Raw genomic sequence first — 23,206 nt, 5'->3', positions numbered from 1 at the left:
TTGTTTGTGTTTTCCAGTTTTACTGATATAACTGGCATATGTCACTGTCTGGTTTAAGATGTGAGGCATAATAGTTTGAATTACATATATTGTAAAATGATTACCACAAGTTTAGTTAGCATCTATCACCTCTTATAGATAGAGGAAGTTTTTAATCAAACAAGAGGAGCAAGGAAATTATACTGGTAAATATAATGAATAGAAAGGCAACCATGTACATCTTTTCTCTTGTACAAAGCTAGGGAAGGCTAGGTCAGAAAAGCCAGTTTCAACACTTACTGTCCTTTCTCTTCCCCACCCCCAACATTAAAAGCTACATTAAGTGGGAAGCACTGAACACGAAGACTAAAAGAGCAGGCAAGGGAAAGGTAAATAAGGACCTAGTCTTCAGGTTAAGGTATTTGGATTTTATCTGGAAGATGGTCATTTGCCTTTGTTCTCTTTGCCTCTGAACTCCCAAAAGTACTTATTTTTAAATGTTCATTTGACTATATAAGTGCTTTATAACTGAGAATCTATTATGCTATCAGATTGTCAATTATTTCTTTCTCTATTTAACTTTTCAAACGTTTGTCACATTTGAGTCATAGCTAAGCCTTTGAGTTGGAGGGCTACCTTGATCTTCTTTGTAGTCTGGTCCCATCCCTTACAACTGTCTTAATTATAGTTAGCAGTTGTTTGATTGGTAGGCTTCCCATTAGTTGTTGTATTAATTTATTAGGTGGTTCTTATTCTTTCGGTGGTAAATGGTTAGCCTTTAGAATGTAAATAAAGAACATATTCTGACAATGTTCCTTCCACCATTTCAGCTTTACTCTCATGTTCTTTGTGGGTTGGAGTTATTTCCAATCAAAAATGATTTCAACTCAATCATAAATCTCCCATATATCTTCAGAGGGAATGGTTCCTAAAGCACACCCTCAGGGTTATTTTTTAATCTTCTGATCTTGTAATCACTAGAGCTCAAATAGTTCCCAAGTTACTCTATAACCTTTAGACAAGCATTGATTTATTTTCTGAGTTTCATCTTGCCAGACCTCTCATTTTAAAGATTGCTTCAAAAATGAGGTCTATGTTACCTTAACACTGGCTTTTTCCTTGGTACATGCCCTGCTGTTAACTGAATACATGTCAGAAACATTAAAGACATACATAGGGCACTTTCTATGCTAATCATTAAACAGACCTTATGCTTTTCCTCTCAGAATTACCTTGGGTAAAGTAGCACTGTAATCCTGGGCTAAAGGAACTGCAACATTTTCTAATGGAATCTCCAAATGGCCCAGTGTTTCTCAGTCCTGGCTTTGCATCACATCACTTGGAGAAGAGTTATAAAAATATGCATGGTGTAAGGTGCACCAGAGATACTGTCCTGGAGTAGTGCCTGGACATGAGTGACACCAACAATCAGCCAGGCTTGGGAAGTATGTTGCACAAGTCAATAAAATTGTTTTTTGTTTGGCTGCTTGGTTTTTTGTTTTTGTTTTGTTTTTTTTAAAGATTTTATTTATTTGACAGAGAGAGCACAAGCAGAGGGAGAGAAAGGGTGAAGCAGGCTCCCTGCTGAGCAAGGAGACCGATGTGGCACTCGATCCCAGGACCCTGGGGTCAGGACCCGGGCTGAAGGCAGCCGCTTAACTGACTGAGCCACCCAGGAGTCCCTTGGTTTGGTTTTTAACAAACAAGAATCTAAAGACCCTAGGTTCAAGTGGGTTTGCTAGTAATTACCTTGTGAATTTGGGTAAGTCATTTCATCCTTCCAAATCTCAGATTTTTGCCTGTAAAATAAAAAGTTTAGATGATTTGTTTTAATCCTTTATTAGACCAACAAATATTACCTACTAGATTCCAGACACACTAAATCCAGATTGGATACAACCAATATCAAATAGTCACTGACCGTGGTTCATGACTTTTTAAGAAGTAACTATCATAACCAGCAGTGCATTTTCATTTACAATTAAATTCTTACCAAAATAAAATTTTAATTGCACAAAAATTTTATTAACTGCTATTCCAAACACTCTTTCTTTCACCTTTCTGCTTATAGTTAATTGGTTAATTAAGTAATTAAATTGTTATATTACTCTGAAGCATTTTTGTAGTTAGAGGTCAGTGTTGGTTTCCCATAAACACCCTATAGTCTCACTGTATTTGGGTAGAACAAAGTGGATCGCAACCAGCTTTAATTTAGTTGCAGAAATGAATAATAAGGCAGAAAACATGGCCCAGGAGATAGGAGCTTAGACAAGTTAGTGTATATTTAGAGCAAGGCGAGGAACTACATCAGCAGGTCGATTTCTAATCAAGGAAAAGCTGCAAGTATGATTACCCAAATCTTGAAACTCAGGTCATTGGTGCCATAATGGTCCATCCTAAAAGATGATATCCTGTCCAAAACCTGATTATCCAGATCTGGTGGGCCTTCTGCATACACTTTACTCATCATGTCTCTTTATATGCGCTCATAAAAGGAACTGAATCATTCACACTCCCATTACCCTACTTTTTGAAAACCTTCTAGTTCATCTCTCTTAATCTTTTTTTATTATGTTATGTTAATCACCATACATTACATCATTAGTTTTTGATGTAGTGTTCCATGATTCATTGTTTGTGTATAACACCCAGTGCTCCATTCAATATGTGCCCTCTTTAATACCCATCACCAGGCTAACCTCTCCCCCACCCCCTCCCCTCTAGAACCCTCAGTTTGTTTCTCAGAGTCCATAGTCTCTCATGGTTCATCTGCCCCTCCGATTTCCCCCCCTTCATTTTTCCCTTCCTGCTATCTTCTTCTTCATCTCTCTTAATCTTGATAGTATTCCCAGCAACCACTCAACTTCCTCTTAAGTTTTAATGTCTTCCAAAATAGGCAATGTTTTACCTTTCTCTTTCATTTGCCTTTTTCTACTATTTCTCCTAAACAGATAATGTGGACCTTCATGGTTTATTATATAAAACCTTCCAAATGTCCTGATTTATAAATTATGAAGTTGCATATATATATACAGATATTTGAACACTATTGCTTTGGATCGGTTGCCCACTATAAGCCTCACTAACTGCCCTCCACCTTGTCTTATTAGTTAACTCTTTGGATTCGGTTTGGGGTCTGAGTATAATTTGAAGTAAAAGAAAATTAGCAATTTGGGGTGATACTATATGGCATTCATTCTGCAGAGAAGACTGAGTGTATTTTTAGGCACTGCATGTTTATAACCTAATTTTCCCTCATTACTTTACAGAGGTGACCTTGTTCTAATACCTCCGGCACCTGATGTTATAAAAGTGAAATTCTTTTCAAACCTGCTCTGTTAATGTGTTCCTGCTCAGAAACAAATGCAAGATAACATTAACATTCCTGCCACAAAATACCTGCTAATTTGCTTGCAGTGAAGATAGAAAGCTTTTCATTACATATCACAAACTTCATTTATGTAGAATGAGTCACCAGGCTTGCTGAAAAGCCAATGAGCATCTAATCTCTAATGGTGCCTTCAGCTCTAACATCAATCCTCCTAGTTCGACTCATCTTTTATCAGCTATTCAGTCTTTTTTTTTTTTTTAATTTCTATCCTGTTACAAAATTGTGTTGTTCATCTGTCAAAACAGCTTTGATTTATGCTTTTTTTATATTACAGCTTCAGAGAAGAAAACACACACACACAGGAATATGCTATTTTCTCATTAAGGTCAGAATAAAATCTATGTGACAGAAAATGAACAACTTGGTTTCAAACAAATGATGACATTACTAAGTTCATAAAAGTTGCATTCCTGATCTTAAATTCTGCTTGATATGTGTCCCTCCATGTTGCTTCTCTTGAAAATGATCTGTAGAGGCCTGTGCAAATTTATATGCCATCTCTAGGCATAAGAGAAAAATAAAAAGAAAGAAGCTTTCAATGCCTTGGTTTGTTCTAAACATATTAAGACAATGGATTTTAAATTATGGTTATTCTATTAAAGTCATATCCTAATGGCATACTATCACTAATGAAGTCCTCTCTTAATCTCAGAACTTCCCTAAAGATTAACCCTGGAGAGCTACTTTGTGTCAATCTTGGATCATTTCCTGAGGAGGGAAAAAACTGTGCTTTATGTATCAAACTCTAACTATAGACTTTCATTAAATACATTTAATGGATACTCTTACTTATTAGATATAAAATTCCCCAAGAGTTTTAGGGACTCAGAAAACCTCATTGAGAATGAACTCTTTTGCACTGGGAGAATTAAGTAGCAAGTTAGGTTGAAAGTCAGTAAAGTCAATTAAAGTCAGGCAAAGAATGTATGTATAGAAGGTTGAAGATATCCCATCACTTTGTTTTAATGGCATATTATGCAAACCTTAGAGGGTTTTTCCCTTTTCTTTTCAAAACCAAAGACATTTTATCCTTCCCAACAGGTGAACACAGAGGCATTTCCTTGGTGTAAGAGGCAGAGCCTGAAGTCATTATGCCCAATTTATTGTATCCTAAGGCCCTAATAGGTCTTCATAGCATCCTGATGAAAAACACAAGGTTCAGTGAAGCTCCAGAGAGAAATCTCCCTCGAATGAAGCCTCGTCTTATTTGTCTGCAGAAAAAGCATACACCTCTTCAGAGTGTGACTGCTCTGTGTGATTAAAAATGAGATACAAAATAAAGTGTATGGTAACCAGCTGGCTTCAAGTGACAATAAAGTCACTAACACCAAAGGTCTTGGAATTCTAATCCAGACCTTCTCCACAAGTTTCACACCTCAAATTATGCCTTTTTTAGCTCAGAATTCGTGGATGTGTACACACAAAGATTATATGGAAATAATGCCCTTAATATTAAGGTTTCCTGCTTCTCAACTGTCAGCTCTAGTAAGTGTATTAAAACCATCCCATCCTTAATTTTTCTAAATCTGTGTTCTTCCTTAAGACTCCAAGTTTCCCCAACATTATTTATTTCTTCAACATCACCAAATTATTAGATAGAACAACATAAAACCTGAATCCTTAATTTTCTTGATTACTTATTTACTTACATCAGATATTTTTATGCATAAATGAATACTACTATAGTACATTTGATGCTGACAGAAATAGAATCTATTCTGAAATAATCTATAAGTGGTTTTTGTGTTGAGGATTTTGCTATACCTTTCTTTGTCAAACACCTTCATTTCTTTCTGGGAAATTTTTCAACCCTGGGAAATTTACATTAAAATTACCATAATAATGGTGTGCAACTTCTATCACTATACACTTCCCAATGTGTTAATAAATATGCCTTTTCAGGTCCCTATAACAACACTAAAGAAGGTAAGATATGTGGTCAACCAATACATTGTCAGCACTGGGGTAAACTGAAAGGAATTTTGGTTCATACATAATTCAAAAGATCTGATTATTAGCTGTAGCTTCAATTATTTTAAACACTGGTTTGGCTAAGTCACATAACCCCTTTGAGCCTCAGTTTCTTCAGTCACTAATTTAACTAATGAAAACAAACTATGAGCTATAGGTTGTCTGGAAATGAATGAAATAGAATCTATACCTTCAAGTTATGATATAGTGGAGACTCATATATGTTTAAGACTACCTATATGGTCCTAGATATATAAATTAAGGTTTGTAAGACCAGTGTAAGGAAAATTATGTGAGGAATAGCCTTGCCAAATATTGTGTAGATTAAATGAAATAAGAAAAAGGAATTTCAAAACAGTACACATATTATGAAAGTGCAAAGAATTATTGTCAAATGTCATTCTAGTAAACAGTCCCAATGGCCCCCAAAGATGTCCACATCCTAATCCCTGGAACCTGTGAATATGTTACCTACCTTATAAAAGGGGTTGTGCAGGGCGCCTGGGTGGCTCAGTTGGTTAAGCGACTGCCTTCGGCTCAGGTCATGATCCTGGAGTCCCTGGATCGAGTCCCGCATCGGGCTCCCTGCTCAATGAGGAGCCTGCTTCTCCCTCTGACCCTCCCCCCTCTCATGTGCTCTCTCTCATTCTCTCTCTCTCAAATAAATAAATAAAATCTTTAAAAAAAAAAAAACCTTTAAAAAAATAAAAAAATAAAAAAAAAAGGGGTTGTGCAGGTATGCTTAAATTAAAGAGTATGGGATGGGGAGACTATCCTGGATTATCTAAGTGAACTCAATGTAAGGGTCCTTCATAATAAAAAAGGGAAGCACAAGAGATCAGCATGATGAGATCTGAGAGAGACTCACCCACTAATGCTGGCTTTCCAGGTGAAGAAAGGCAGCTATGAGTCAATGAGTCTGTGGATGGCCTCTAGAAGTTACAAAAGGTACAGAAACAGACTCTCCTTTAGCCCTCCATGAGGGAATAGAGCCATTACCTTGATTTTAGCCCACTGAGACTCGCATTGGGCTTCTAAGCTACAGTACTGTAAGATAAGAGATTGGGTTGTTTAAAGTCCTGGAGCTTGTAGTAAACTGTCACAGCAACCATAGGAAGCTAATATACCAGGGATTAAGCTGCTTAATGTCAGACTGCAGATATTCCTAGGAACTCTGCCTCTAAGAATGAAAGGCAGACCAGAGGGGTTAGTACTGTGGGAAGGCATTTCAAGGCTAAGAAACACAAGGGAAAGGTATGTGTTATGAAAAAGACACAGAGTGACTCTTGGCCTAAATGAGAACAGAAAACAGACATGAACCATAAATGATCTATTGTTCACATATTATCAGGCATCTGTTGTATACAGAATTATATGCTAGAAGTTTCAAGGAATATACAAAAGGTAAACTCCATATATGTTCTTAAACTCAGAGTCAGTTTTTGTTTGTTTTTAATTTTTTTACCAAGGGCCACCTTGCTCCAAAACACATTTCTTGTTCCACTGAAGACAGATCTCACAGAACTCCTTAGCAGGAAGTCTGCTGATGGGAGACACCTGGAGGATCTGTCTCCCACAGAGGCCATGAGTCTCTTCCCAGCACAGATCCACAAGGGAACTAACTAAAGTACACTTTTCTTCATTGTGCCATGTGTGCAGTTCAAGAAAACTCTAGCTCCAGGAAGATAGCCTCCTGGGTTGGAGCTTCCCCTGTACAGAGAGGCCTGGAATCCAACAAGCCTAAGGGTAGGAAATGTACAGGGAGGAAAGAGGGCATGACTGGGTGCTCTGGGTCAATGGCCTGGCTCCCCCTGCTCCTCTCCCAGCTGGGAACCTAGGGGTGTCCTGAGAGTTCTGGCCACAGGTGGGCCACACAACTACCTGTGGTTGTCAACCACCTGCGGGTATATATAATTACAACTAATACACACACAGGATAAAAGGGTCCATCCTGCTCCAGAACAGTGTAGCTCATTCCTCTGACCCCTGATTTCATGAGATCACAGAGCCAGATCTCCCAGGATCTTGGACTGGGAAATATGGGTGACAGACAGGACCTTAGTCTAATAAAACCAAGAGGTCCACAAATGGTCCAAGGATAACCATCATTCAAATCCCTTCACCAATGGATCAATGTGAGAAATGCTACCTCAGGGAGATGGTTTGGTGAGCAAAGGCAGGCCCTATTCCACAATGCATGTGGGCCAAATGCTGGGGGCAGGTACCAAGAGTGAAAAGTGCATGTGTGAAGAGTGCAAGAGTGAAAAGTGCTCTGTGGCTCTACATCAGGGCACTGTGCCATCAGGCCTCGGGTCCAGGAATTCTGGGGATGAACAGGGCGCCCAGACATTTCTGGGGGCTTCACAGGAATGCCGAGGTCCACATCCCCCCCACACCCCAAAGCTCAAGTTACCAATTCCCCTAAAGCCAGGTCTTGCAGGAACTCCTAAGCCTCGCAATCCCAGTATGGTCAGGAAGTTCTCTGATAAGAGATACCCTAGGGGACCTGAATCCCACAGGTTCCCTTACTTTCGATAGGCACAGGGCTGCATGGGCTCTCACGGTCTCACTCAAACCTCCTGCTCTTCTCGGCATTGTTAAGTGCAGAGCAGGTAACCCTTAAATACAGAAAAAGGGACTGATGGGGGAGGGGCGCTGGCCCGTAGGCACACAAACCTAGAAGTCCCGGAATCCCCTGGGCGGGACACTGGTGAGAAACGAAGCATGCACAAGCCGGCCTCTCCGAATCCGCAGGCAAGTTTCCTTTGATTAGTCCCAGGATTTCACCCTTGAGGGCTACTGGGGGCCATAGGTAGCGATGTGCGGAGGCAATAAAGGGCCCCCCGTGCGCATCCAGCTCCAAAACACAGTAACCGAGTCCCCTGAGGCCAGATCTCGCAATATCTCGGGGCCGGAATCTCGCGGGAACTCGGAAGTCCCGGAAACTCCCTAACCTCGCGGTCCTGGGCAAGTCTGATGAGAGGCACTTGGGAGACCTGACTCCCACAGACGCCCTGAGTGTCGAATCAGCACAGGGCCACAAGGGACTAACTCAAATGACGTTTTCCTTTCTTCATCACCAGTGCAGTGCTAGGAACACTTAGCACCATGAAGATGGCCTCCAGAGTCCAGTAAAGACAACAGCAATACAGAATACCAGTGATTAAATGTCATAAAATTTAAGTAGTATAAATTATACATAAAACTATGAGTTATAGGTCTCTACAGATAAGATTATTTGACAAAGGGAGTAGTGATGTGGGGATGTGAATAGGTTACAAAGCCTAATGGCCAGTAGGAGACCAAGAGGAGGTAAAATATAGTGAATGGGAAGATTACTACCTCCACTTCCCACTGCAACTAGGGGATTTCAATGCTTATCTTTTTGTATGTATTGAACGCCCATGAAAGAGTTCCTTTGTATAAAGATTTAAATGAAGCTTTTTTTGAATAATTTGACAACCACTGCAGTAATCAATTGGAAACCGGTGAACAGATTTAAGCTTGGAAATCTCAGGAATGCTTTACCAGGTTTGTAAAAGTATAAAAGATGGAACAGACATCAGTTGTAATAGCCCAACTTTAAGGTTAATGGCGGAAGATGTGAAAAAGACAAATCTGATAGATTACAAAAAGGAAAAAAAAAAAAGAACAAAAGAAAGGAAGAAAAGAACTAGTACTTCTTGATCACGATTTGGTAAGAGGGAGATAGAAGACCCTAAGTCACTGGCTTGAAGGACAAGGTACATACCACTGCCATTATTCCCTAAGTAGCAACACTGGTTAGAATATTAACTAATTTAGTCATCATAACAATTTTAGGAGATGACTTGTATCATTATTCCTGGTTTACTGGTAAGGAAACTGAGGTTGCAAAGGCCAAGTAATTTGCATAAGGTCACCTGGTTAGCTCTTGGCAGGGCCAGCATTCAAATTCAGGCTGTGGGGCTCTGGGGCCATGTTCTCAGCCACTGTGCTGTAGAGGATGGAGTAGTTATTTGAGAAAGAAAGCAATTTTTTTTTAGATTTATTTATTTATTTTGGGGGAAGGGGAGAGGCAGGAGGAGAGGGAGAGAGAGAATATCAAGCTGACTCCCCACTGAGCGTGGAGCCCCATGAGGGGCTCCATCTCATGACCCTGAGATCATGACCTGAGCTGAAATCAAGAGTAAGAGGCTTAACCTAGTGAGCCACCCAGGTGCCCCCCAAAAGAGCAACTTTTACTTTGAACATATGAGATTTGAGGCAAGTGAAACAGTATCTCTGTGGTACATTTTGCTATCATTACAGTAAGATCTCAGAACATTGCTGCTGTGTAGAGCAAAGTTGACCCTGACAAATGATAAATCTAGATACCACTAAATTATTGTTTGAGTCAATAGGACATCTTGACTTTTTCTGAATGCACTGAGAACCATAATATTATTTCATTATCACTAAACTACAACCATTCATAAAGGAATTAGAGAGGGAACTACTTCCCTAGAGACAGTCATGCCATATGGCTGTTATAAAAATATAGTTTTAAATAACATCAAATCTAAGCACTGTTATAGAAATCTCTTCATTTCACACTATGTATAATTCCTAAGGGGTCAATAGAACACTAAATAAACCCCTGTAATAACAAGGAAATTATCTGATTATGCATTACTTGGCAATTATTAAAAACAACAACTTTAACAATTGTATTTCACTTTTTTAAATGTAGGTTAAGTCCTCCTTAAGTTTTAGTTACCGAACTATCACTGATAATGAGGAAAATGACAGATATTAGTTCCAATTCAGGTACAGAATTTCTGGCATATAATTAGAGATCTGCAAACTCATGTAGTCAAGAGATGCCTCATTACCCACAGGTAGTTGACAAAATGCTTTACCACCTGCACACTGCCTGTTAAATTTAGATCAAGATTGACAAAATATTTTTTTTCCTGTGGTGCTTGTAACTCAAAAGCCAAAACTTCTAAGACTCCCTTGCCCTAGTTTCACTTTTTATTTATTTATTTATTTATTTTTATTTGAGAAATCTTCCTTCATAGAAGCCTTTAGAACTCTGTGAAACTTTTTTTTCTTCTTCTATTCCTTTGCTGTTTGGAATTCCACTTCTGAGTTACAACTATGTGAAAGCTCTAAGATAACCACAAAAACGGAAGTGTGGCATCAAATTGAACCTGACCTTCTGGCAGGCAGAATGGAACAAAATCTCTCCTTTAAATCCCTCCAGTATTTGGTGAATCTTCTAATCCTAAAGAGCTGACTCTTATTGATTCTTTTTGTGTTATAAAAGAAATATCATATCTGAAGAACTTTTTTATAAGTCTGGAGATTCTCAGCTACTTCGTTGAGAAGAATTCTAATGCTGAATAAAGAGTCAATCATAAGTACCAAAAAAGAGACTCTGACCATTTGGAGAAAAACATGTAGAGGAATCTTTCATTTCCTTTGAATTTCACCTTGAAACAACTTATGGCTTTTCAACATATGCTACATTTGGTTGTAGAATCTGAGTATATATCATAAAAAGATTGAGAGAATTCTCAAATACTGAGAATATATTGAGATTAACTCATAGGTAATTGATTTAAACATTGGGATATCTATCTATCTATCTATCTATCTATCTATCTATCTATCTATCTATCTGCATATATACCTACGTACATGATTGCTTTTCTTACTATATGTTAATTTGTTTTAAATTTAAATTTTCAAACACATGTGTAAGTACACTCAGTATGCATCCAGTCCTTATGTGATTTGCCAACACTTCAGCATTTTCCGCACATGTAAACTATGATTTTCTGAGTTTGAAGTCCCAGCTGCCATTCACTCTGGAAGTTAAGGAATTGTTTGGGAGCTCTAAGGTCACTCAGCTGCATCTGGGTCACTGAGCTCAGATCCAGGCAGAACAGAATGTTGCTCTTCTCCCAGTGGACTTCTTTTTTAGTGCATGCTACTTTTAATATTCACTCTCTCCCTGGGGTCTAACTGGGTTACACTCAAAGTCCAGCTCAGCACAGTGGCCAGATTTCTTATACTCTTGAGGATATTGTGGACTACATTAATGTTTAAAATATGGATAAAGTAATGTGCCACATATAGATCAAGGGAATAACCTCATGGAACTTCACAATTAAAAAAAAAAAAAAAGCCTTTGTATACATATGCCCTCTAAGTAAGCCATTTAAATAACTAAGTAATTGTTTTCTAGTCTTGCTTATAAGGTGGGCCCATGGCAAGGATCTCAAGAACAGTGCAATAAGGAATCTGTAATGTAATCACTTAGTGTCTAGTGAAATATTGTTTAATAGAACTCAATTGGAAGATACAACATCTTTATAAATTTTCTTCTAAACACTGGCATTTATACTCAGCCTAGAGATATTTTCAAAATAATTAGTTACACCAAAAAACACAAATTAGTTCTAAAATAGCTAAGATCCATAGCAGAAATAGAAAGGTCCTAGTTCTGATTCCAATTCATCAACAACAATACATTTTTAAATCCCCTATTTAAAACTGAAATAATTTAAAAAAAAAAAGTATTTTGGGAGGAGCAATTCTAAGGCATTTGTTACAGAAGTGATGGGATGTAAAATGTCATAAACAACAATAAGAATATGAGTTCTTTGGATTGCATTTAACACCCAAAAGTACAACATGTCATGATAATTCTTGGAGAAATATTGAGAAGTCCCAAAACCTTAAGTTTCTGTCTTCATGTGAGACCATACCTAAATTGACTTAGGAGAAATTCTGTTTTCTTACAAGAGAATTATGTGACCCCTTTTAAGAACTGTAAGAAGTAAGAAGAACAAAATCCATTTAGTTCTTTCATACAGAGGAAATTTAACATAACTGATTGAACAAGTGATAAAGTTGAGAACCAAACTGAGTGCCCTGAAGCGCAACAAATACTAGCAACAGCTGGAAGACACCAACTATTCCTAGGACAAAAGGACGGTGAGAGGAAATGGTGTAAGAAGAGCAAGAAGGTAGGGTTGTCCGGTGCTAGGCAGACAGAAACAGGAATCATGGAACACTGGCTTTCTACCAGGAGCAGGAGTCAACATGGATACATAGTCACTGCCAGGAAAGCTACCGTAGGCAGGGAAGGGGGTGGAGGGGAAGTACCCTGACTTACTCTCTTCTCACTCACCAACACCTGCAATTTGCTGAATATAAACAGACGTCAATAGACAGGAAAATCTGCAATACAGAGTAAAGCAAGAGAATGTGAGAAATACAGGAGCAACCAAACAGGCAATTAACTAGTACAGGAATTATAAGAAATGAAAATGCGAAGAATCCATAAATATCAGCTCATCCAACCTCTTACTTGTTCCAAAGCATTCACAGCCAGGAATGGTTCTGAAAAATGTCTGTGCTTATGACAAAACAAAATCCTTTATTTGTAGTCTGATCACGTTTACCAATGTTCACTGGTTTGGTCATCATCCTTTTTACAGTATCTCTCCAGTTGTAAACTCCATTTGGCTATCTTAATTATTATTTTATTTGATTGGCTATAGGAACTAAGTACTTCTCAAGTTCATTTATGAGTAGTTATCTTCAAGAATGAACAAAAAGACTGATACTGAGATGCCATGGCAGAAAGCTAGAGGACTTACAGTTTCAATCTCCTTTAAGTATTTTCTGTAGACTTTAATGTTTCTCCTTAGTGTGTAAGAGTAAAGAATATTTAGTTAAGCAAAGCTGTTCTCATACAGTAAGCTTCAAGTCACAAAACCCAGTCCATATTCATTCTGCTTAGAACACCACCTTCCATTTTGCAAAAATATTTCCAGGATTCCAACTATTTATCTCTGAAATCATGTTGAAAGAATTTATTATCTCCTTTCCTGAGAGGTAATATCAGATCTTACTCATATAAAAATACCATTGACTTTCAGTCGCTTTACTGTTCTAAATTCTAATTCTCTATGTCTACCTCATTAAGAATATAATGTGATGGGTTTTTTTCTGCTTTGAATTATGGTCTTAAGCCAGTTTTTAGAACTGATAATGTGGTTGTTTTCATCCCAGCCAAATCCAATTAATTTTCAAGTAAAATTTGAAGGCATATTATATCAAAGCTTTTACTCCAGTTGAAAACAAAATTCAGGAATGGAAAACAGCTGTGTGCCTTTCTCCACTATTTCTATAATTCCCCCCAAGCTTTTGTTGTTTGTTCTTATGCTAGCATGGTTTCTACAGAATTTAGTGTTTGTTTTGGGGGGAGGGGGTTATGGGTGGGTGTTTTCTGTGTTAGGGTTCTCCAAATAGAATCAATAGGATATGTGCATGTGTGTATATAAATGTGTATGTGTTTAAGGAATTGACCTATGCGATTTTGGAAGCTGGCAGGTTTGAAATTTGCAGGGCAGTGTGGCCGGCTAGAAATTCTGGTAAGAGTTGATGTTTCAGTCCCAAGTCCTGAGCGATCTTGAGGCAGAACTCCTTCCTTCAGTAGACCTCAGCTTTTTCTCTTAAGGCCTTCAACTGACTGCATAAAGCCCACCCACAAAATGGATGCTAATCTACTTTATTCAAAGTCTATTAATTTAAGTTTCCATCATGTCTAAATAATGACTTCACAACAACATGTAGACTGGCCTTTGACTAAACAACTGGGCACCAGAGCCTAGTCAAGCTGACACATAACTACCCCATTTTTGTTTGTTACAATCCCTCCTTTGCCATTTCAAATGACCAGAAACCTATTTCACTTGGATTGTGTTGCATCATTTTCTATTATTAAAAATATAGTGCCATAAAATATTTGGAGAAATGTGAATTCTGAGTATGACTCCATTTCTAAAATATAATTTAAGAATATGAAGTATTATTATTATTAATTTTTATTTTAAGAAAATGCATCAAAATGAAAAACGACTTGCAATATTTTCTAAGCAGAAAATCTGATAAAACTCCTGTAGGAGAGGTAAAGTAACTTATATTTATTATAAAATGCCCTCAAAAGCTAATTTAAATTTGTAAAAAGAAATTCCTGATGCTGAACATTTATTCTATAATCTTCGCATTATCTTAATTTTTCATACATTTTCATTAAATTTCAGTGGCAATATATGAAATTTCTATTTTGAATGTGTAGTTAATTTTTTTTTTTTTACAAAACTCACAGATTTTAGTAAGCTCAAAGCCAATGTTTATAGTTTAATTATTATTATTTTGAACCCTGGTAAGAGTTACTTCAGTGAATGTTTCCCTAGTACTTTAGGCAGGATTATATTTAGAAAATTTTTTTTCTTTTTTATGTAACTACTGCTTTATCACTTTTTTACATTCTACTAATAAAAGAGCATAGGCTTAATAAAATTAATGTTCCTAAGGAAACTAATTTCTTAGTCACTTTATAGTTTTTGTTAATTAAAAAACAAAAAGGAAAATATACTTTTTGTAAATTAAATGCCATTTCTCATATTTTAATGATCCACCTGAGACTGGAAATGAAATAGTTCTCTTTTGTTTAAAGAGAAAAAAGTAACCAAGAAAATAGCTCTTTTTTAATTCTTTTGTCCAATGTTGGTTTAAATTTTCTTCCTGATATCTTTCATATCCTTCTTTCAAAATTCAACTGCCCCAGAGTTTAAGAATTTAGAGGTTCTTAATTTCTTTCAGTCTCCTAATAGTAGGATGGATGGTCTACAAATTCAAACTCCATTGGAAAATATTTGTTCTTAACTTTTATTTTTTTATTAAAGAACTTAACCAATATTTAGATTATTAAATCACACACTACTTTTTAAATAATAGTAAGTGTGAAAGTTTGAACTAAACAGTCATGGATTTTCTTTCACAAAGTCATACGCTAACCTTATGTATAAAAATATGGATTATTAATAGTTCCTTTTCTGAAGATAATGTTTTCTCTATATAAAGATTTTTCAAAAACATAGCTTCATTAATCTTCTCTGTGTCTCCAAAGGTAATTGTGTATGCATGATTTCCATTTTACAGATTATAAACTAACCTGAGGAAACTGTCATGGGATTCATTTTGTTTCTCATGCCAAGCTTTGACCCACAAAGATTTCAAATTTATTATAGGCATAAACTTTATTTCACTCTTCTATTATATTCCCCAAAGTCCAAAGAGAATGCAGTCTTGTGTGACTAAAGAAAAAAAAAAAGTTTTAAAGTCAGAAAGCCAGGCTTTGAGACCTAGCTTTCCCATTTGGGCAAATTATTTAACCTCTCCAAGTTTACATCTGTGAAACACCTGCTCTCTATTAACAGTGTTGTTTGTGAGGCGGAAATGAAAGAAATATGTAAATGTGCTTTGTAAATTGTAGCTCCTATATAAATGTTAGTTGTTATGTTATACTTATAACCCCACTTGCCACTTTCTTTGAAGAAAATATTTAATCTTATCAATGTTGGCATTCTTCAAGCCATAGTATATCAGAGATGTTTACCAATCATTTACTGAATACATTAAAGAATGAATGCTATTGAATATTTACTGTGTATCAGGCCCTGTTCTAGATTCTGGTGTTGAGAGGCTGCATTTTTAAATGTTATCAGGCAGGCCTGGAGATCCTAAATGCTTGAAGGAAGTAAAGGTGCAAGCTTGTGGCTAACTGGGGAAAAACCATCTAGACAAAGGATATAGCAAGTGCCAAGAATGTTCGAGATACAGAGAGAGGACAACTCTGCTGCTGCAGTGTAAACAGAGAGAGGGTAGTAGGACATGAGATCTGAGATAGTAGGGACAGGGGTACATCAAGAAAGACATTGTGGATTCTTATGACTACTGGTTTTTACTCTGAACAATTTGGCAAGCTTGGAGTGCTTTACACAGGTGACACGCACCACTGTGTAGCTCCTATAATGAGACTAGAACACAGAAGAACAAGAGCAGAAGGGACAAGACCAGCTGAAGGAGTCAGTGCAGCAGCCCAGGCATAAGTATGATGGTGACTCAACTAAAGTACTAGTAGAGCAGGTGGTAATAAGAAGGCAGATTATATAGATACATTTTGAATGTAGAGCTGATAAAAATCTGTGAATGGTATTATCGTAAAACTATGTACAAATTTTGGAAAGACTTACATCTTCATAAGATTGAGTCATCTCTTCAATTATTTAGATCTTCTTTAATTCCCCTAATTAGCTTTGTAGTTTCCAGTGTAGAATTCCAGAACTGATTTTCCTGCATTTTTCCCTAGATACATAAAGATTTTTATTGATATTTTAAGTTCATCTTTATTTTTTCTCCACCATATATAATTTATATATATATATCTATATATATAATCTTTATGTACATAGATAAATATACATAATCTTCTCAAGTCTGTAAGAACTTAATGAATGAATAATACTAGACCTGAAACTAATGTAACATTGTAGGTCAACTATACTCCAAAAAAAAAAAAAAAAGACACGATGTAAAACAATGAGATAAAGCGGAATTTGAAAATACTTTATTACAACCAAAGAAGGAAAGGAAAGAGCCATACAGAAATAAAGAACTGAGGCATCTGTGTGATTCAGTGGGTTGGGCATCTGACTCAATTTCAGCTAGGGTCATGATCTCAGGGTTGTGAGATCTAGCCCTGTGTCAGGCTCCCCATTCAGCCTGGAGTCTGCTTAAGATTCTCTCCCTCTGCCCCTCCCCCGCCACCGCTACCACTCTCTCATGTGCTCTCTCTCTCTAAAAAAAATAAAAAATAAAAAATGAATAGGATAAAAGCTTTAGACATAAATATATAAATACAAATATAATAATATGCATATATAAGCATGCATATGTGTACACACACATGTACACACATTGTAACATTTTATACACACAAACATATATATACATATTATAAGATTTTACATTTATATATGTCTATATGTATTAAATGTTAAAAATATGCTGTATATACTTCATTCTCTGTTTCATGTTTTTTCTTTCATACGTCCTTCACCTAGAGTAGTCAAATATTTTTGATTATGAAATGTTTTTCCTTTATCAACTATTTCCAAACTATGTGTTTTTCTTTTAATGATTACCCTATATATTTTATGCATCCTTGATTTATTACAGTGCAGTACTATTTTTTTAGACAGGGAAAGGGGCAGAGGGAGAGAGAATCTTAAGCAGGCTCCACACCCAGTGCCGAGCCCAATGCAGGGCTCAATCTACCAACCCTGAAATCATGACCTGAGCTGAAATCAAGAGTCAGATGCTTAACTGACTGAGCCATCCAGGTGCCCAGTGCAGTTCTATTTGTTTTACCACTTCCCAAATAATCCTGGAAACTTAGGACCCTTTAAGTTATTTAATCCTCTTTGAGTTTTGTATTAATTTGATATATATTTTAAATTCTAAAACAATTATTGTTAATAAATATTCATTTTGATTTAGCCATGTATTTAATCTTCCCATTGCTCTTCATTGTTACCTGAATTTCAGTGTTTCCACCTATCATTTTCTTTTTACCTAAATCCTTTATTTTTAAATTCATATATTCTCAAATATTGTTTTTGCACCTCTGTTGCCTCTAGCCCTGGGATTCTAATTACTATTGTGTTGGACAATGGAAATCTCACATGTGTCTTACATTCCTTTCCTTTATTTCCCATTATATTTTCTCTGTTTTCAATTAAGATAGATATTTTCTATTGTTCTGTCTTCTATTGTTCACTAATTGTGTTTTCTGCTCTAATTTGCTGATAAAATCACTTGATTGAAGTTTTTCCCCCCAGCACTATTAAGGTATAATTAACAAATAAAATTGTAAGCTATTTAAAGCATACCTTATAGTGATTTGATATTTGTATACATTATGAAACAATTCCCACCATGTAATTAACACAAAACACATAACCTCATATACTTTTTTTTTTTGGCAAGAACATTTAAGTTTTACTCTCAGCAAATTTCAATTATATATTATGATGTTACCAGCTATAGTCATCATGTTTTACATTATATCCTCAGACCTTATTCATCTTACACTTAAAAATTTGCATGCCAGCAAGCATTGGCAAGGATGTAGAGAAAAGGGAACCCTTGTACACTGTTGGTGGGAATGTAAATTGATTCAGCCACTATGGAAAACAACATGGTGGTTCCTAAAAAATTAAAAATAGAACTACCATATGATCCAGCAATTCCACTTCTGCGTATATACCCAAATTAAATAAAAACAGAATACTGAAGAGATATCTGCACTCCCATGTTTATTGCAGTATTATTCACAATAGCCAAGATAGGGAAACAATAACCTAAATGTCTGTCAATGGAAGAATAAATAAAGAAGATGTGAGATATATGTGTATATATATATCTATACACATATATATCTTATTCATATGCATATATATACATGATATGTGTGTATACACCTTATTCATATGCATGTATACACACACACACACACACACACACATATTATTCAGCCATGAGAAAGAAGGACATCCTTCCATTTGCAACAACATACATTGACCTTGAAGACATTATTATTATTATGCCAAGTAAGATAAGTCAAATAAGTACTGTGTGATAAAACTTGTATGTAGAATCTAAAAAAGCCAAACTTGTAAAAGCAGAATAAAATGGTGGTTAACAGGGGTTGGGAGATGGGGGATAGGAAAAATGTTGAAGCGTACAAACTTGCAATGAGTAGTAAATAAATCGTACAGTTTTAATGCACAGTATAATGAATATAGACTACAACAGTATAATCATTGAACTTTCTAAGAGACTGGATCTTAATTATTCCAACCACTAAAAAGAAATGATAATTATGTGGTGATAGAGATGCTAATTATCACTACAATGGAAATTATATTATAAATATATAAATGTATCGAATCAACATGTTGTAAATTTACACAATGTTACCTGTCAAATATATTTCAATTAAAGAATTTTTTTTAAATGAATTGAATGTTAGCAAATTGAATCCCACAAAATAAACAGGAAATTAAACTACAAAAAGTCCAGTATGTTCCAAGTATGTCCAGTTGCTGGACATCCACATTAATAAAATAGAGAAAAAAGATGTGATCAATACAATAAACACAAAAAAGAAAGATAAAATAAGAAATGTTTCATCAATTATAATCTGAGCGAAATAGAAATAGAGGGAAACTTCTTTGTTGATCTCATAGGTGGTATCTACGGATATCCCAAAGCAAACATTTTAGTTAATGATGAAATATTGAAAGTTCTATTTCTGAGATTGGGACTGAGACAACAATGTCTATTCTTATCCCTTTTATTGAACATAGTACTGAATGTTCTAGTCACTGCAGAAATACAAGAATAAAAGGTATAAGATTTTGAATGTAGGACTTAAAACTCTCATGACATCAGACAACACAATTGTATACTTTAAAATTCAAAATGATCTATAGTCAAATTATTAGAATTAATATGCGGAATTAGCACAATTTTTGAATGTGAAGATTGACCATGAAATTTGAAAACATACAAATAAATACAGATTACAAATTATAACAAATTATATATTGATATTACACTGCAAGAACAGTAAGTTCAGTGACAATACATGATATGGTCAATGTGTTGTCTCTCATTAGCAATACAGAATTCCATAATGTTGCATAAAATTGAATTGAGAGCTTTACTACAGCATTTCCATCGAAGTCCCTATAATTAAATCTTTGATGTGTCACCCTATATGACTTCTGCATAATATTCACTGAAGAAACCTCTGCTTTGAGCATAACCGATTGTATATCCAGTGCCTTATTTCAATGGTGGCATGTAGTAGGCACTCAAACTACCTACTGTTGAATGACTGAATAAATGACTATAATGTTTTCCCAATCTCTAAAATCTCTTAAATCTATTCTATTCAAATCCCTTTTATTGTAAGATGGACAATTTTTTTGAGAGATAAAAGTATGAAATGTTTCTTCTCTCTTAATGATATTGTCTATTTAATTTCCTTCTTCAACCAAGTAAATTGAGCAATATATATTTTTTTGCATCTCCTTGTTAGTGATGTGTAAAATAACTGCCCAGAGCAGAGAGAGGCAATATGGTATTGCTGAACAAGATGCACAGATTACTGTAAAACAGATTGGCTTCCAATTCTAGTCATTAGTTATGACACAATAATTCTATGACCTAAGGCAAGTTACTTTACCTTTCTAAACCTCCGTTTGCGCAGTTAAAAATGGGAAAATAATACCTATCTCTCAAAGTCACTGTAAAACTTAAAATGTGATCATATATGCTAGCTGTTTTTTGTAACATTTAGTGCATGGTAAGTATTTTATTATTGTTGTTGTTGTTGTTGGTGTTACAAATCAATAACTGCACAATCTCTATACATATCTTCCAATGGAAACTCCAGAACTTCTAAATAAGAAGAGCTCAGAGAAATCTAGTTGTAAGAGGAGTTCTAAAAAATGTGTTTTGAAACTACAGTTGCACAGTATGTGCACTCTTTTTATTTAGAGTACACTTTTTATTTGACATGTCTTCGGCACAGTGGGCAATGGAGAGTATTAGGAGTATTGATATTCCTCCACTGACATTGTGCAATTATCCTCTTGGGTGTGATGAATTTCTTATTCAAATAAGAGTGTAAAGTAGAGGGAAAAAAATACATACTGCCTTTCAAAAGCGAAGTCATTAATTCTGAAGAGGAGCAAGTTAAAAGGCAGCTGCTAAGATCTATGAAGTTCTACCAAGAGCAATGAAGGTATTTATTAATTGCCATGATCTCATTACTGTACAACATTTGGAATATGTTGGCCTTCAGTAAGCAATATGCTGGCCTTTAATGGCATTAGCCTATAGCACACGTGTTAAAAAGGAAAACAGTATTGGTGGAAGATTACACGCTACAATGCTGGTAACTCAGAACCACAATTTTATTTTCAATACAAAATGTAAAATTAGGTTGGTGTAAGATTCAAAACAATCTCAAAAGTACATTATTTAAAAAAGTGTTAGCTGTTCAAAGGCAGTACCCAAGATGGGCAGAGAACTGAAGTAACAATTGTTGCTGAGATCATTTGAAAGCCGGAGGGAAGAGGTGGTCATTTCTTCCCAAGATTCATTGGCTCTGTTTTTGCTGAACAAAATCACAGTCAGAACATAATTGCAATCTCAAAGAAATACAGATACACATATTCATGAAATGAATGTTTGTGTTGTTTCTGAGACCATTTAAGCACTGGAGAGAGAGCAGTGTGAAACCTGAAACCAGAGAGCCTTGCCCTTGAAGTTTACATTCAGTCATCAAAACATGAAGTGTCAAAAATTTCTATCTAGTGTTTGGGAAGTGAAGTGGGACAGCCTTTATTCAGTACTTCAGCTTTGTTCAGATTTAAATTATTGGCAATCAGAAAAAAATGAATGGAAAAAAATGATCTTACACGGACTCTGCCAGCACCAGGATTTTTAAGTAGTACTATGGTTCTTTAGGATCTTCCAATTATAGGGAGCAAAAGAAAAATTTGGAGGGTAAGAGTATCATTGTGTCAAAGAAATTATAATTCTCCAAGATTGTAGTTGCTAATGTAATGATAAAAATTTTAAGATCATTCTATAAAATTGTTTAGCAAGTTTGGTTTGCTAACATTTTGTAGTCAGAATTTGGGTATGAAAGCCTGAAAAGATAGTAGTATCTTTTGCTTATTTGTTTGTTTTCTTGCTCGGTAAAAACAGAGAGCTACAAATTGAGGTTGATAGAATTTTTCCTCCAAATTCCAACTACAACTTGGTCTGAATTCTGACAAGGAGTTTCTGAAACTCCAAGTGACACTCACTCTGTCTCACGCTATTTAACTGCAAAAATCAACTGTGGGACTCAGGATAGCAATTGATTGTGTGACTCCATCAAGTTTTCATAAGCACCTATTATAATGTGCTTAACAGTATGCTAATTGCTGCAAATATACAAGAGAAGTTTAAGACATAGGCTTAAGACTTTAAAAAGTTTAAGACTTTAAGAGTTTATTTGGAATTGCATATGCAATAAATACCTTAAGAGAACAACAAAACACCTTGCATAATTAAAGGTTTACTGGCAGAATTTTAGGGGAAGAGAAAGTTAATAGATACTTTGCTAATTAGAAAAGGACTGTAGGAGGGAATGAATTATATAGAGGCTAGCCCATTGGCCTGGGTGGGATTTGTGTAGGCAAAAAGAGAGCGGTGAGAACATTGCAAGCAAGAATGACATAAATGAAGACACACAGTGAGAAGGAACTTAACTGTGTAGTTGCTGAGTGTGTGGACCTTCCCAAAGTATAAGCTGAGAATCCTCTCCCCGTGTCATATCAGAATTTCTGAAATATAATCCTAGTCAGCATGTAGTTGTCTTCAAGACTGAGATTTTTGAAGTAATTTTCATTTAAGGAAATAAATGTGGGTACACATGTGAATAAATAAAATCAAAATTAAATGTTGTCTAAACACATTCTTCAGTATTGATTAATCCTTTAAGTGGGTTGCATTTTGTCAAGAGTCTCGCAATACAAGCACGAAAATGAATATATGGCAAGCAGGAGTGTATACGGGTTGAGAAATAGTTTTATGACATAGAGCTCTAACTCAGCTTCTTAGCCTCCAAAGTGTATTTTCTTTTTAGGTAGAGTATAAGGTTTTGTATAAATGGTGGTGGACAAATTTTTTCTCTATTTCTAAGGATATAAGAAAAAAGAAAGATAACGGAAAGAGAGAAAAGGACTGAAACTGCAGGCAAAGGTTTCTAGAAAAAGTACCTTGCCTATCAGATTTTTAACACAGGAGAAAAGATTACTAAGGTAAATCATGAACTCTTAAATTTTTTAAGGAAATGTTATTAAGCCTTGTTTCCAAAGCACTGACTGCAAACAAGGGGTGATTGAAGTGACTACT

At 35.8% G+C, this 23,206-nt stretch overlaps 1 long non-coding RNA gene across 2 annotated transcripts in view; it reads right to left on the bottom strand.

Moving 5' to 3' along the window:
- The window catches only part of LOC116632861, a 314,976-nt gene that overhangs the window by 5,449 nt on the left and 286,321 nt on the right, over positions 1-23,206 (bottom strand). For both annotated transcript variants that reach the window (XR_004299511.1, XR_004299512.1), the window contains one exon: positions 1,729-1,778. This is a non-coding gene — a long non-coding RNA (uncharacterized LOC116632861). The remainder of the gene's footprint in view (positions 1-1,728; positions 1,779-23,206) is intronic.

Source organism: Phoca vitulina, unplaced genomic scaffold (assembly GCF_004348235.1).
Source record: "Phoca vitulina isolate PV1807 unplaced genomic scaffold, GSC_HSeal_1.0 scaffold7, whole genome shotgun sequence".
NCBI classification, from domain to species: Eukaryota; Metazoa; Chordata; class Mammalia; order Carnivora; family Phocidae; genus Phoca; species Phoca vitulina.
The sequence above is the reverse complement of the archived record's forward strand: the minus strand, read 5'-3'. Positions and strand labels throughout refer to the sequence as shown.